General features: G+C 37.1%; 1 long non-coding RNA gene across 1 annotated transcript in view; it reads left to right on the top strand.

The window, feature by feature from the left end:
• The first annotated feature begins 8,376 nt into the window (after nucleotides 1-8,376).
• Nucleotides 8,377-14,637, top strand: part of LOC137482254 (uncharacterized) — a 129,211-nt gene continuing 122,950 nt past the window's right edge. The window contains exon 1 of the long non-coding RNA XR_011003964.1: nucleotides 8,377-8,488. This is a non-coding gene — a long non-coding RNA (uncharacterized lncRNA). The remainder of the gene's footprint in view (nucleotides 8,489-14,637) is intronic.

Genomic DNA, 14,637 nt, shown 5'->3' on the forward strand with positions numbered 1-14,637 from the left:
CAATAGGGTATTATCATACAGAAGCTTTCAAGCTTGCAGATTGTGATTTGGTTAATAAAATATGCTGAATATTTAACAAATTTGCATCATGTATGCTTCTTTATTGCTGTTGAATCATTAAATGAGAAAATGTAACTCCCAAGAAACTTTAAGACGAGGATAGAAGTGAAACTCTTCCTTCCACAAAGCCAATCTATTTCTGTGAAAAACAACATGACAACAAATAAGAACACAAAAAATCCTCAAAGCCTAATCAAGTAATTTTGCAGGCAGGGACTGCTGCTAAAGCATTCTGCCTGCAGGATTTGGGAGCAGAGAGAACACAGAGGTGGCTGAGCCTAGAGAAGAGCTCAGGGTGATGCAGGCTCTGCCACAGGTGGGTCCTGGCTTTTGTTTCCAGTGCCTCCTACTGAACCTGCATGCCTGAAGTCACTAAGGGCTGGCAGAGGCTATGGAGAAAGTTCATCCTCTGCCAGATCAACTAGCAAATGTGATGGGTTTTGGGGAACGGGGCTGTGGTGGGGTAAAGAAGAGTGATGTGAGCAAGGAAAAGTCTTACCCAATCTCAACTGGCTTTTGTTGTTGTTGGTTTTTTGTTTGTTTTTTTTAAAGGTTGTTAATCCCTTGTCTCAAATGTTTGTACTTTTTCTTTGTTGTTTTATTTTGCTTTTTTTTTGTTTTTCAAGAAACCTGGGACAAGCTTTCACAAGCTTCATAAGCAAGCCATTGAAATCCTTTCTAGTGTTATTGTTAGGTGCTTAATTTTAAGCCTCCTTGCTGAATAAATACATGCATTGCATCTGACCCTGAAAATTAGTTCACCACACCACTTCCAGAATTTTAGAACAGAGTATTCTTCATTCTTTGTGTATTTCCTTGCATGCCAGCAAGTATTCATCACCTAATGATTCCTCCTGTTCCCCTGTGGGCAGTTTCCTACATATTTTTGGAAGGGTCCTGCCCTTTGAAGACAATATCTTGAACTGAAGTTAGGTTTCAAGAGATTGAAGGCTTTTAATAAATTTCAGACATAGGCTCTTGAATGCCTTTGAAAATTTGAGTCCAGTGGCACACAGTATCCAAAGCATCTCCTCTACCATGCTGCCTGGTGTAAGTTGTTTTAATGGGCTTCAGTATGTAGGTAGAGGGGAAAAGAATTTGTCTACTGTGACTCACTAATACAATTTTTTTTATTTTTTAAAAAATGTATGGATTAACGCTTAAGTATCTATATAAAAAATTGTTGACTTGTTTCCTTCTCTCCTTTGACAAACAGTGAAGGTGTTGCAACTCCCTCTGATTTTACAGAGGCGTTGGAAGGAGAAACAAACATTTTTCTTTGCTGAAGGGAGAGAGTTTTAGAACGTTTTAAAAAATTGTTTTAAATAGAAATGTTAAAGAAAAAAGAATATATTTAAACAATAGTTTTTCTTTTAGCAAACGATTAAATAAGAAACAACCTAGGGAGGCAGCATTAATTCAAAATTAAGGTGCTTCACTTAAATTTAGAAAAATTAGAGTTTTTATTCTTGAGCTTTTCTAAGAGCTGTGGTGTGATTTGAGGGTTGAGCTTTTATGCCTCTTTTTGCAGTGTGAAAATGGCCATATTCTGTAAACTGATTTGATGAAATAATTTTCAGCTTCTTTTGGAATGAACTGTTGATTTGAAGTATATTGTTAGAGCGGCTCTTTTTATGAAAACTTGATCACAAAGAACAAAAATGAATGAAATAACATAACATTGGCTGGGTTCTCCTCAACTGTGGCATGCAACTCAAGTTTTTTCATTTGTCAAATACCTCTTCTGGTGCACTGAAGTATGTAAAAGGAAGAATTGATGTATTCCTGGAGAATCCTAGCTGGTTGGAAGGGGAGTTGTTTAGCTCTTTTGTTTTAATGATTGTGAGAAAGTGAATCTTGGTGAGTGTTGTCTTTTGAGTTGTAAAGGGAGGCCTCAAGCTTGGCCCAAAGTTTGGAAGTGGAACAATCTCTGCAGGTACAGGGAGAGCAGTCAGAGCTGTGCTACCCTGCCAGATGAAACATTTCCATAGCCTTGTCTGCCACAGTCTGTGTTGGAACAATGAAAATAATGTTCAAGCATTATGTATAGAGTGCAGACTTCTTGCTGTAGGCCATATCAGATGAGAGTTCATTCATGGTTCAGTTCTTGATCCAGTTCTGTTTGATGTCAATGTTTACTTTTGTCAAAGGAATATGAGAATATGCCACTGCCAAATCCAGGGATGCTGTTGATATTTCACTTGATCTCTAGCATCTTGTTGTAAATGCAAATCCTTGGCAGGCATGACTGGCATTGAATGAGTGTAATACATCCTATTTGTATTTTGGGATGCTGTGGTGATAAGAAAATGGCAAAGTAGAAACCTGATTTGGACATGAGGTTTGTACTGCCTTTAAAGGGGATGGTTTTGCAAAGATGGTATCTCTGGAATTTTAATTAATTTTCCCCAGCAGTGTATTGCCAGCTGGGGGAAAACTTCCATGAGTGTCAGTGCTCCACCTTGTGTAAAACAAAATATGGTGTTCAGTGCATTTTTTTAGGAGGGGACCTGGTCTAATACAGATTTTTCTGGTAGTAGCATTGCTACTAAGTTTCCTACCTTCTCCCTCCAGTTCATCTTAAGAGCATTTTGAAACTTGAACTTTCTGGAGCACAGTTCGGCTTCTCAGATGGACTTCAGAAGACCACAGAAATTCCAGTGATTGTGTTAAAACAGGGACACATAGCCAGATTACTTGATTTACCTCATTAAATCTGGGGATTGAGGATATCTGATACCAGGGTTGAGTGAGGGTCACAAAAGGAATGAAGGTTGCTGGGATGGAGAGGAGGCAAAGGGAGCTCTGAGGTCCATCCCTGTCTGTGTGCCCCCTGTGCTTCTACAGCCCTGCCTCTGCTTCAGGGTGTGCAGAGCAGGAGAGGGAACTGCAGGAAGGGTCACAGGGTGGGGCAGCCTGGGCTCACTGCTGGCCTCATTCCATCCACAGCTGCACTGTCTAAGCTTTACTTTCAGGAATTTGGAGCACTTCTGATTATTGATTCCTTTAATATTAAAAAAAAAAAAAAATACTTAAAGCTTCAGTAAATCTCTATCTGCATAATGTATTTCCAATAGGTGATACGATATCCCTAAATCATGGGAATTTTTTGGTAGATGTTATAGTTTTATGATAGAAATCATGTTTTGAATAAAAATCATGGCTGCCCTGGACCAAATTTCCTAAAGTGACCATTATGAATTTATGTATATATAGGGGGGTGTGAATATAAATATATATATTAGCTGGGTTCAAATGTGTATTTTTAGATGTACTTTACATAAAGCTGTTGGACAAGATACCAGTTGTATGAAGTTCAACAAGGTTAAGTGCACTTCTCAGAATCTAACAAATCTATGTCCTGATAAAATTAAGATACATGAGGAGATACAACTTTCTAACAGGTCAAAAATGTGCAAAATTAAATTAAGATAAAATTCCTGACAAAAGGGCTTTGTAAATTACAATTCTTAAATAAATTGTGGAGTTTTTGCAAGATTGTTTTTGGTGTTGAGCACAAATATTCTAGAAAGCAGTAAAAGTGCTCTTGTGCACCAGAGCAGAGGTTCTTGCATTTCAGTGTTTGAGAGTTGTTAGAAGTGTTATTTATTAGTTGTCTGAGATACGAATAGAAACCATTAGAGCAAATGAACTCCTAATTAAAAGTAGGCAAATTGTTGTTGGGTATTGAAAGAGGAAAAACATAACATACAACTGGGATTTTTTTTCTGTGCAGTTTTATTGGATGTGCTAGAAAGTAGTTATTGGCCTTAGATACCCTGAGAATAAAGCCACAGGTTTTAATTAACAAACCCAAATCAGTTGCTAAATTCTTGCTGTTATAAATACTAGAGATTGACCTCTGAAGTTCTAGAAAATTAACTAGAAATTAACCAGAAAATTTCTATGGTTTGGTTTTAAAGAGAACATTCCTGGCATCTAAGCAAGCTTTTCACACCAAGTTTGAGATTAGAGCAGGCTCATTGCAAGAAGTGGGGAGCGTACAACTGGAAGGATCATATGTCATTACATAAATACTTTAGGTTTACAGGTAATTGTGTAGTAGATAACTAGCTCAGAATTCAGGTAGTTTTTGTGCCTGTGCCTCATAACCAGGAGAGTTTTCATTATGCTGTATTAAAAATTTAAGTGGAATGAATGAAGTCTGCTAAATCACCTCCCCAGACCCCAAAATATGAATGTCCTCAGTTCCTGTGATAGCAAGAGATTTAAGTGAACCCATTCAAAAACTCGTTTTTGTTTTTTCTTCTACTCTGAAATAGTTTGAGCTATGTTTAATTTGTTTGAAAATGATTAAAAAGGATTAATGCAAGCATTTCAATTAGCTATTTGCCTTATTGACATCTGTCAGTCCTCATGTCAGTAAACTTTTGTTTAGTGCCAAATCCAAAAAAAAAAAACCACTTTGATTTGTGGTGACCAGGGTTTTGCCACCTTCAGGCCTGTTCTGTTTTCAGCTTTTGCCCAGGTAGAAGCTGATGTGCAACACAAAGAGGTTGTCACTACTTTATGCTGACTCTCCTTGTGTGTCCTACTGGTGCTCACTTTTACAAGGTAGTGCTTTGTTTCAGGGGAGTTACAGCACTGTAATGTTAATTTAAATTGTAGCTTATTGTTATGGTAACTCTTTCATATGGGCAAATGATGGGAAGGATTGTAAATTGAGGCTTGTTTTTATTTAGATAATAAATTTTGCATGTGTTAAAGTACTCTTCGGTATTTTAACACCTTTGTTTTTGCCCACAAACAGGAATTTTAAAAAATCAGCATTCACAGTTGGACTTCAGCAGTTTAATAATAATTCCTAGTATTTCTTCAAGGTCTGTGTGCTTGCTGTAATGAGCTGCAGTCTGGCACATGCAGTTTGATCCAAGTCTGGCCAGCCTCGCTGAGGGATGCTGTGCTATCCACACTGGGCTGTGCAGGTTTAGGAGGCAGCTTTGCATGAATCTGCCTTGCATGCTGCAAGCATATGGAGATCTGCTTCAGTAGAATAGGTTTTCGTCATATTGCCATCATTTATTCAAGGGACAAATAATGGACCCTCATTTGTTACACAGCATAATGAGAGAAAAGCAGACTGTTATTTAAACATCTATTGAAAATAATGTAGGTGTTTTTATTTCTACTATTACACCAAACTGATTGTTTCAGAAACTTTTTTTTTGTTATTTGGTGTTTTTTTCTCAGTTTCTTTTCCACTTCTGCTTGTATTTCCTCAAACACAAAGCTACAATAAGAGCAGTTCCCCTCAATAGTAAAAGGTATCTACTGGGGGCTCACTGAATCCATCTGTCAGAGAAGGGGAAGAGAATACTTGCTCATAGCCTTGACAAGCTGGTAATGAGGGCTTTAAACAACAGGTGTCTGTGAAGGGGAATCTCAGTCCACCCCACTCCTACCAGGTTGAATCCAGTGCCAGCAAGTGGTGCCCAGAGGAAGAGTGGAAGACAACTCCCACTTTAAAAAAGGGAGGAAAAAGAAGACTCAAAGAACAGGGTCATTCAGTCTCACCTCTGAGCAGATCTTCCTGGAAGCTGAGAAGACGCATAGAAAATGAGAGGGATAGTGATAGCCAATGTGGCTTCACTAAGGCCAAATTGTGCCTGACAAACTTGATGGCCTTTTATGAAGAGGTTACAGCATTGCTGAGTAATGGAAGGGTAGCTGACACACTCTGCCTGGACTGGTGCAGAGCACCTGGCACGGTCCTGCTCAATACCCTGGTCTCTAAACTGGAGAGACGTGGACTTGATGGATGGAGGGGGGTCTGGGATGACCTGAGAGCTCCTTCCAGTGCCTAAGGGTCTCCAAGAGAGCTGGAGAGGGACTTTTGGCAAGGGCATGGAGTGATAGCATAAGGGGGAATGGCTTTAAACTGGAAAAAGGCAGGTTTAGATTAAACATTAGGAAAAAAATCTTCCCCTTGAGAGCAGTGAGGCAGTGGAACAGTTTGGCAGAAAGGTTCTGGCCTTCCCATCCCTGGAAATGTTCAAGACCAGGTTGGATGAGGCTTTGAGCCAACTGGTCTAGTGGAAGGTGTCCCCCCCCTCTTTGGCAGGAGGATGGAACTAGGTGATCTTTAAAGTCCATTCCAACCCAAACCATTCTGTGATTATATGATTTTCTATTTCCAGACTGAAATCTCTTTGATTTTACAGAATAATCATTAGATGAGAAGGACTTTCATTTTCTTGCAGATAATACACTTCTTTCTATTTTGTAGACCAAGGAACACATTTCTAAGGGAGGCAAAAGTGTCTTGAAGGGAGAAACAATTTTTTTGAAATGAAGTATATCACTTTTAGGCACAGATGATGTGGGTATTTATGCTAATGACGGTTGTGTCTTGGGGTATGTGTACTGTTATTATCATTGGCAACTTAACATTCGGTTCTGTGGGTAATTGCAGCTGGTACCATGTCTGACTGGTAAAAGCAGTATCATGGTTCTGTAGTTAGAAGTGGTGACTAATAGTAGGGTTTTTAATGCCTCCCACTGCAAAACAGCGTGTCATTACAGCACTTTCTAAATATATCTCATCATGCATTTATCTTTTCCTGTGCTGATTGACTCCTATTCTCCTGAGATATATTTAAATGTCATTTTATCTTTCAGTGGCAGAAATGTTGATAATTTATCCTAGAAAGAAGATTACATTCAACAATATTTTGAAAAGAAAAGGTAGAAGAATTTCAAGTCAGTTTTGCTTCTGTGTTGGCAAGTGCTAGTTCTACTATTATCTGTAATTTTTACTAAAATGAAATGACATTGATTTGAGGGGATATTTGGAGAATATTGGCAGATTCTCCTGTATATTTGTTTTCAGTTGTCAAGGTAATGCATTATTGCATTCCAAATGGTTGCTTTGCCATTTTTTCTTTTCTGTAGCTGCAGATAATATTAAATATATTTGGAAAGGAAAAAGCTGAGCACACCATTATGCCTTAACAACAGATACATTCAATGACAGATGGCTATGCATGTTGAGTGTTGTTTTTAAGCTATAATTGGATGCTTATGTAAGTATGCTTAGTCAAATATGTGTAATTAAGCTATCTTGTTAGGCAGGCTAACTTACAGGGCAGGCCAGGTCTCAAAGATGTCAAAAGTAGTGGTTACAGTGGACTTGTTCTGTTGGAACACTTACCTAAACAAAACCCAAACAGAAGCATCTGCTGTTTTCAGTTATTGCTGTTTACTGCAGGGCCTTCAAAATCAGATGAAGATGAAAATTAAATGACATAAAATGCCATGGGAGGTTTTGTCTGCTCTATTTTTAGACCTCAAACTATGGTATGTGTCTGAGAGAGGGAATGAGGGAGTCACAAAAGACATTTATTCTTAACACAGCTGGTAGCTTCCTTATGGTAATGAGGTGTAATAGAAGTGCAAAAATCTCTAGCTGAAGCCAGTAAGTTGGTGGATACTAAGCAGAACCTTGAAAATTGATATGGTTGTCTGAAATCCATTCTTAGTGAGTAACATCCTGAATTCACTGTGAACTTTAGGAAAACTTCATAGTCAATGAGCACAAAGTGTTCCTGCTTCTTGATGACCAGTAACCCCAAGCTGCAGATATACCAATGTGCTGTGCTCATCTGCTCTTGCTGTGATGTAGAGATTTTATCTCCTCATGAGATAAAATGTTTTTGATGTCCAGAGTTGACAAGAGTACTGGGACATTTTTTGTTTGGTCACCTATGAGACGGTCTGACTTATAACTATTTAGCATCAGGATTTTTTTTGCTTGTAATTATGTAGTTCAATCTACCACTGCTCCTATGCTTGTAGAGAAAGCCTTCATTCTCCTCTCATATTATGAAAATAGAGAAAAGCAGCAGTTTTGGAAAAGCTCCTCATGCTCAAACCAAGTTTAATTAATTGCTATATTAACATGAAACTTGGCTTAGGTCTTTAAATTAGTCCAAAGTGCTGAACTTTTCAAAATCATGAAAAATGTGTTCCGTACTTATATTTGTATTACAATTACTTCAAAATGTGTCTGTTAGTGATTAACATAATCTTTACAGACTTGCCCAGAAAATAACATTTACACACATAAGCCAAGGTGTTTTCTGCCATACAGTTAAGAATGAACACCTTTTACCATTGGTGTGACATTAGAAGTATAAAACAAGACCTGTATTTCAGGTTTAAACTAGGAGGATTATTGTATTGAATGCTTGAATGTTTTCTATGTACAAATCATACCAAGTTCAAGCAGAAGCCCTCTTCTGGCAAAATGTCTCTAATAATACCAATATTTGATATTCTCTTTACACACTTTCCTTCAGCAAGATGGGTTTGCAGCAGGTACAGCGATCATCCACTCTTTTTCTCCTGATTGTGATCTCTAAAAGAGCATTTGCTGGTTCCCTACCCATGGGTGGATTCTCTCCTCTAGGTACCCAACAGAATCTTTGCTTTTGGCTCTGTATCTACTCCCCAGAGGAATGAAGGATTACAAGTAGCTTCTATGTTTTTGTCTCCTTGGAAGGTTTTGCTGTCTGTTTAGAACAGTGTGGCCTGACATTTCTGTGCTGTTTTCCCCAGGAATTGCATAAGGATGGTACTGGATTTCTGAATTACTTCCAAGAGGGAGATGCTGCCTAATTAAGTGCTTTAAGCTCAGGCTTTCCAAGTATCTTGCTGCATCTAGTCTGGAGCCTTGAGCAGTAACAAGGTGATTTCAAGTTGCTGGGCAACCAGGAAATGCATTAAATTTGGAAAATATCAGTATTTTCCCCTGTAACTATTCCCACGTCTTTATAAATTCTGACACATGGATTACTCTTGTTTTCTGTGCATCATCAGTAAGTTTAAAATGTTAAGGCTTTTTAAAAATTACTTTGATTTCCCTTCAAATGAAAAGACAACATATGTACCATTTTAATTATTGTTGTATTTAGATTACAGAACAGAACTGGTTAGAAAATAATTTGGAGTTTTAACCCTTGATCTTAGTAATTTCAGGTACCTTACCTTCCATATCTATCAATTTTCAAGGAATATTGTTTGATAAAAATGTTAAGTTGTAACTAGAATTTTGTTTCTCTATTTATAAGGTGAATTTTTCGTGTTACCTTAACTCTGTGGCTAGGTATAAGAAAAAATGAAGCCCTGCAATGTTGCTTATAATTGAGTGCTGATACGTAGTAATAATGAATTTTTTCCATACAGATAATTCATTCTTTTAGAAGTTTATCTGCATGTTTTAAGCAAGAAGACCAAATTCCAATATTTTCCTGTTACTTACACAATATCCTGAGTTGTAAGGGTCCAATGAGGATCATGGAAGTTCAACTCCTGGCTGTGTAAGGACCACTCCTACAGTCTCACCATGTGGCTGAGAGCATTGTCCAAACACTCCTTGCACAGGCTTGGGACTGTGACCACTGCCCAGGGGGCTGGATTCTGTTCAGTGTTCAAGCATCCTCTGTGGGAAGAACTTTTTCTTAATATCCAACTTCATCCCACTCCCTTGAATCCTGTCACTGGTCATGAGAGCAAAGAGATCTGTGCCTGCCCTCGGCTGCTCCTCTGGAGGCTTCTCTGGATATTCCAAAGGAGGAGGCTCCTTTGGATGCTCTGACAGCTTTATACCTTTGTGTACAGTCCCAAAGTCCTCAGCTGCTCCACACAGGCACCCCCTCAAAGCCATTCTGCAGAGCAGAGGGGCCCTCGAGAGCTTGGTGCACCTCCCAGCCTGGTGGCATCAGCACTCCTTGCGAATGGTGCACCCAGCTCCTGCAGCCAGATGGCTGATAAATGTGTGAAAGCAGTCTGGGGTCAGTTTGATCTGACTGGGAAGCATGACTGTCTTGTGTGAGCACACAGGTTGCTGCTGAGAACTTTGCTTTTAAATTTGCACTTAGTACCAGATGAGATCTGTAGCAAACCCTTAGCTTCATTAAGATGTAAGGCACTGGAAAAGATTTTGTCTTGACTTTCCCTGCTGGTTTGAACAATACTATCTTCTGTTGAAGGAAATTCAGTTTTTTTTTTTTTTGTATTAGTTCTATCAATTACATGTGTTCTTGGATATGAACTTTTCATCATTGGGAATAGAGTACTGGAAGAAAACAAATGCTACTTCTTGTCTGCTCCTACCTTCCTTGACAGAAGAGGGATAAAGCATTTTTGGAAATGCTTTCCTTGCATCTTCAGACAATCTTTTGTTGTACTGTTGTCTGTAGTTTTCAGTTAGAAATGTCTGCATTAGTTTTGACATGGTCAAAGATCCTTTATTTTTTCTTACTTTCAGTAAATAAGAAAGGAAACCTTACATTTTTGATGTTGCTGTCTGGTTGCTATTAATGTGAGGGAGAAAAATATCCTGTTTGTATTTCCTAGCACAATTCATCTCTATTTGAAAAAAAAAAAAAAAAACAGTATCACACTTCCTTTAAAAAAAGAAACTGAAACCACCATGCCCTAGAACAAATAGGCATCCTAAATAAAGGAAATGGCTCTCTGGGTGTTATGCTAAATTAGCTTGAGCAGTGAGGAGGCATTAAAATTGAGTTCATTCATCTGGGATTTGTGATTGTTTCCATGATTGTTTAAAAACAAAACCCCTAACAAACCAAATAACAGCCAGTAAAAACCCATCTCAAAGACTATTAAAAACTTATTTTAGTATTTAGTCGTTTACTGGGTTCGAAGTCCATGGTAGCCATAACTTTGTTCAGAGTAATAAACACCTTTGCTCTCACAGTCCTCATTTTCAGTCTTTTAATGCATGTGCTTGTGCAGCAGCTTGTGGAGTTTTAAGTTACAGCAGAAGTATTATATATATATAGCCCAGAGAGGAATTTGTAATAAAAGAAAGCATAGAATTCTGAAAAATTTGGATTTGGTCTTCACAAACTTCCCACTGTTTTTTATCTTTCTACAGGGTTATGGAAACCCTTGCAACTGGCTTGTTGCAGTTCTTTTGCTTTGTTCTTAATAAATGCTTTTAAAAGAGGAATTCATCTATTTCCTCTCACAGTCATAGTGGGGATGCAGCCATTTTTCACATCAAAGCCTACCTTTAGAAATGTTTGGAAATGTAGGCACCATCTTTTAATCTTTTTCTCTTTGTGACTATTTTCTGCTTGTTTGAAAGCCCTAATTCAACTATGACAGCTTTGCACTCCTCTCTCTCTTCAGTTGCTTTTTGCTCTGTCTTCATATCCATGTTGTTGTTCTTAAGCTTACCTTCACAAGCAAAAGTATCTCTAACTATTATTGCCACTGCCAGTCCAGAAGTAAGAAACTTTTTTTTTCTCTCAAAACAAAAATTTGTGCTTCATAAAGTACATTAAAAATTTAGCCTATGTAGTCCAAACCGTGTATTAGGATTTCTACTCATCTGGCCTGGGAAGTAGGTGTGACTTTAGCAATAAGAATATATGGATATATTTCTCTCTTTTTATTTATAAACCTACATACTTATGTTTTCAAGTTAGGTGAGGGTGCAAAATTGATAGAATTTTTGCTGATAGATCAAAGTCATGACCATTTTCTCCCCTCTTGAAAAATAGATGTAGAAACCAAAATCACTTTCTATTAATCACTTTTTATAAAACTAAAGTCTGTGTTGTAGCATGTGTGTTTTGGTATGATGATTTATTTTGTTTTTGTGAGGATATATCTTATAAGTATCTAGCAATGAGTGCTTTATATGTGGGTAATTGGTGGTTGCCTGGTGAATTCAACCATTATATTTATCATAATTTTGTGTGCAGTTAAAATTTTTTATTTAAATATAAATTCATTTGAAGGTAACTTCTGTCAGGCAAAGTACTTAAAAAATAATTCTCATCTTTCATTCTTTCAAGTTGGCATGTATATTCCTATCTAGCTACAGATGTATTGACATAAAATATATATAAAATAAAAGCATTTATGAACATTTTCCTATGACCTAATCTAAAGCTGCCAGCTAATGAAAACAAAATAGAAAGCTCAAGTTTATTGTATTTTAAATGAGTTTGGAATGTTATTGGAATAAACTCTATTTAAGAGCTCCAGCAGCAAATGCCAGGTACTGCTGACTTCAAATATTGCACACTATTTAAGTGGAGAAGCCTGCCAGCTGCTCAGAGAGTTGCTTTAGTCAATGGTCTATGTGGGAATGTGGCAGTGTTAATTTCAAGTTTAGATGTATTTTCTTGCACCTAATGTTATGTGAATCTATGTGTTGTAAAAGGTTCTGGAAATTTAAGAGCTGTTTAAGTTTTGCAAATTATTTCTGTAAAGCTTGGTTTTTCTGGTGGAGAAGACAGTGGGACCTTGCTGCTTTTTATTTTGCTGATAATTGCACCTGTATTCTGTATAAAGAAGGAAAATGAGAACCTGGCAGTATGTCTAAGCCTTTTTGGATGTACGTTCTGCACAAGACAATTTCATACAGACTCATGCAATTATAGTCTCAAAAAGTCACTGATGTATGCAAAGTTCTTATTTCATATTTCATGTCTAATTGGGAAGCTGCAGCTACCATACTTTTAAAGTTTAATGAAACATTGAGCCTATTTAAAGAAATCCTGATTTTATCTTAATGTGTGAGATGCAGTAAAATTTGCACTTATCTTCCCATATCTCCAATGTTTTTGTCAAAATTAAACCAGAATTTATCAGCAAATGCAAATATCTAGTGGTCTTTTGGGCCTTTTCTTTCATCCTGAAATTTTTTCCTCTGTTTTGTTAATCGGTTTCTTAAAAAATTGAGCTAGATTATTTGAAAAGATTATCCAAGCTTAAAAAGCTTTTCTGTTAAACAGGAGTGCTTAATAAGGATGTAAAATTTTGTGAGAATCATGTGTTTTAGTGTAGTCTGCAGATGAAAGCAGTTGGAGGGTGATGATTTAGAAGCTGTTTAACCCTCAGCAGAGAAGCTAAAAACATTGTCAGAGAAAAAAGGAATGCTTTTATATTAATCATGTCAAGCTTATTTTTGGAAGCAAAGAGAGGGTCTTCTTCAATCCAGTTCCTTAAAACAAAATGGGAATTCTAGGAGCAGAGATGAGATATTCGTGTGCTCTGTGTGATAGAATTGTGGTAAAGGTGAGTTTTCAGCATTCCATTTTCTTTAGCAAGTATGTGTGCCATGTAAAAGAGAGTTTTAAAATGTGTCAGGGGAAACTTTCAGGTGAAGTTATTTCCATGTGAAGTAAAAATATAAAAAAAAAGTATAGTATCCTACTTATAAATGCAATGCTGGAAGGATGGCCTAATCTTTCTGAATTTAAATGAAAGAGAAGAAAAATCATAAATAGGTACTGATCCATAGTTAGCTCTCCACCCTTAGATACTTTGTGCAAGCTATATAGTTTAGGCCAAGGGAATGTTTCTGAAACATGCTATATGAGAATATTTTGTGACTATTTTTCAGACATCCCCATTGGAAAGAACCCTGAAAGGTCTTTTGGCAATTGTCTTATGTTCTGGAAGGGTTGGAACAATTGCAGAGGTGGAATATCTGCCTTGTAAAGTAAGAATATGCTCTTGAACTTCGAAGCTCATTCCTTCTAAAGCTGACAAAAATTAAACCATTATACACTTACATGTCTTATTTAACATATCACTAAATGGCTCAGAACTGTTTAATTTTTTTATTTTTTGTGCAATAAAACTTGTCTTCATTACTGGCTGTCAAGGTGATTTATAAAGGACTTAAATGTTGTTACAGCAATTTGTCATGTTGGGATGCTGACATGTAGAAAATGAAATGGTTTGCCAAAGATTACTCAGCAGACTGATGGAAAAGTAAGAATAGGCTTTAATCTCTTCATTCTGGGTCACTCCAGTCCCATAATCACTGGGCCATGGTATGAAATGTGAAGGGTTATAGAGGTTTTATAACGTGATGCTGCTCCTCTCTTCCTGTGTTCGTAATGTGGGTACATGCTGTTTGACAGCTGACTGACACACATACACATTTTTATTTGCTTATGTAACATTAAAATCTTGTGTATCCTTTTCTGGTGGCATTTTTCTTGTTTCATAAACCAAACAGGAATGCAGCTGTCATACTTTCTTACTTCATATATCCTATACAGAACTTAATCAAGATTATTATCTAAAGGCCTGTGCTTAATTCCCAAAATTTCATGTTCTTGAAATCCATGGAAATGAGAACTAAGCTCCAAATTCATCCCAAGATCCGAGCTTTTCCTTTGAAATCTGGATGTTTATCCTTCTTAAAGTTCAGAAGTGTTAGAAATGCGGATTCACATTCATGATTTACATAAAAAGAACAACTACTTATGGCTTCCAAACTCTTTGGAAGAGATAAATATTGTTTTTTTGTCCAGAATTTTGTCATTGGAGTGTGGGGTTTTTTAATTAAACTGGATTTTATGAACACTGAATAGTAACATCAGTGAAGTGCAGATGTGCATGTGTATTCATGTCTTCAATGACTGCATCATCAAAAAAACCCTGATTTTCTTAAGTATTTAGGAGTCTATGTATATGCCTTTCAATGTGGAATTTTGATTTGTGTTTATATCTGGTTTCTTCTTGGAAAAGCTCTTTTAACTACACAATCTTCTCCAAGCGAAC

Source organism: Anomalospiza imberbis, chromosome 14 (genome assembly GCF_031753505.1).
Source record: "Anomalospiza imberbis isolate Cuckoo-Finch-1a 21T00152 chromosome 14, ASM3175350v1, whole genome shotgun sequence".
Taxonomy (NCBI): domain Eukaryota; kingdom Metazoa; phylum Chordata; class Aves; order Passeriformes; family Viduidae; genus Anomalospiza; species Anomalospiza imberbis.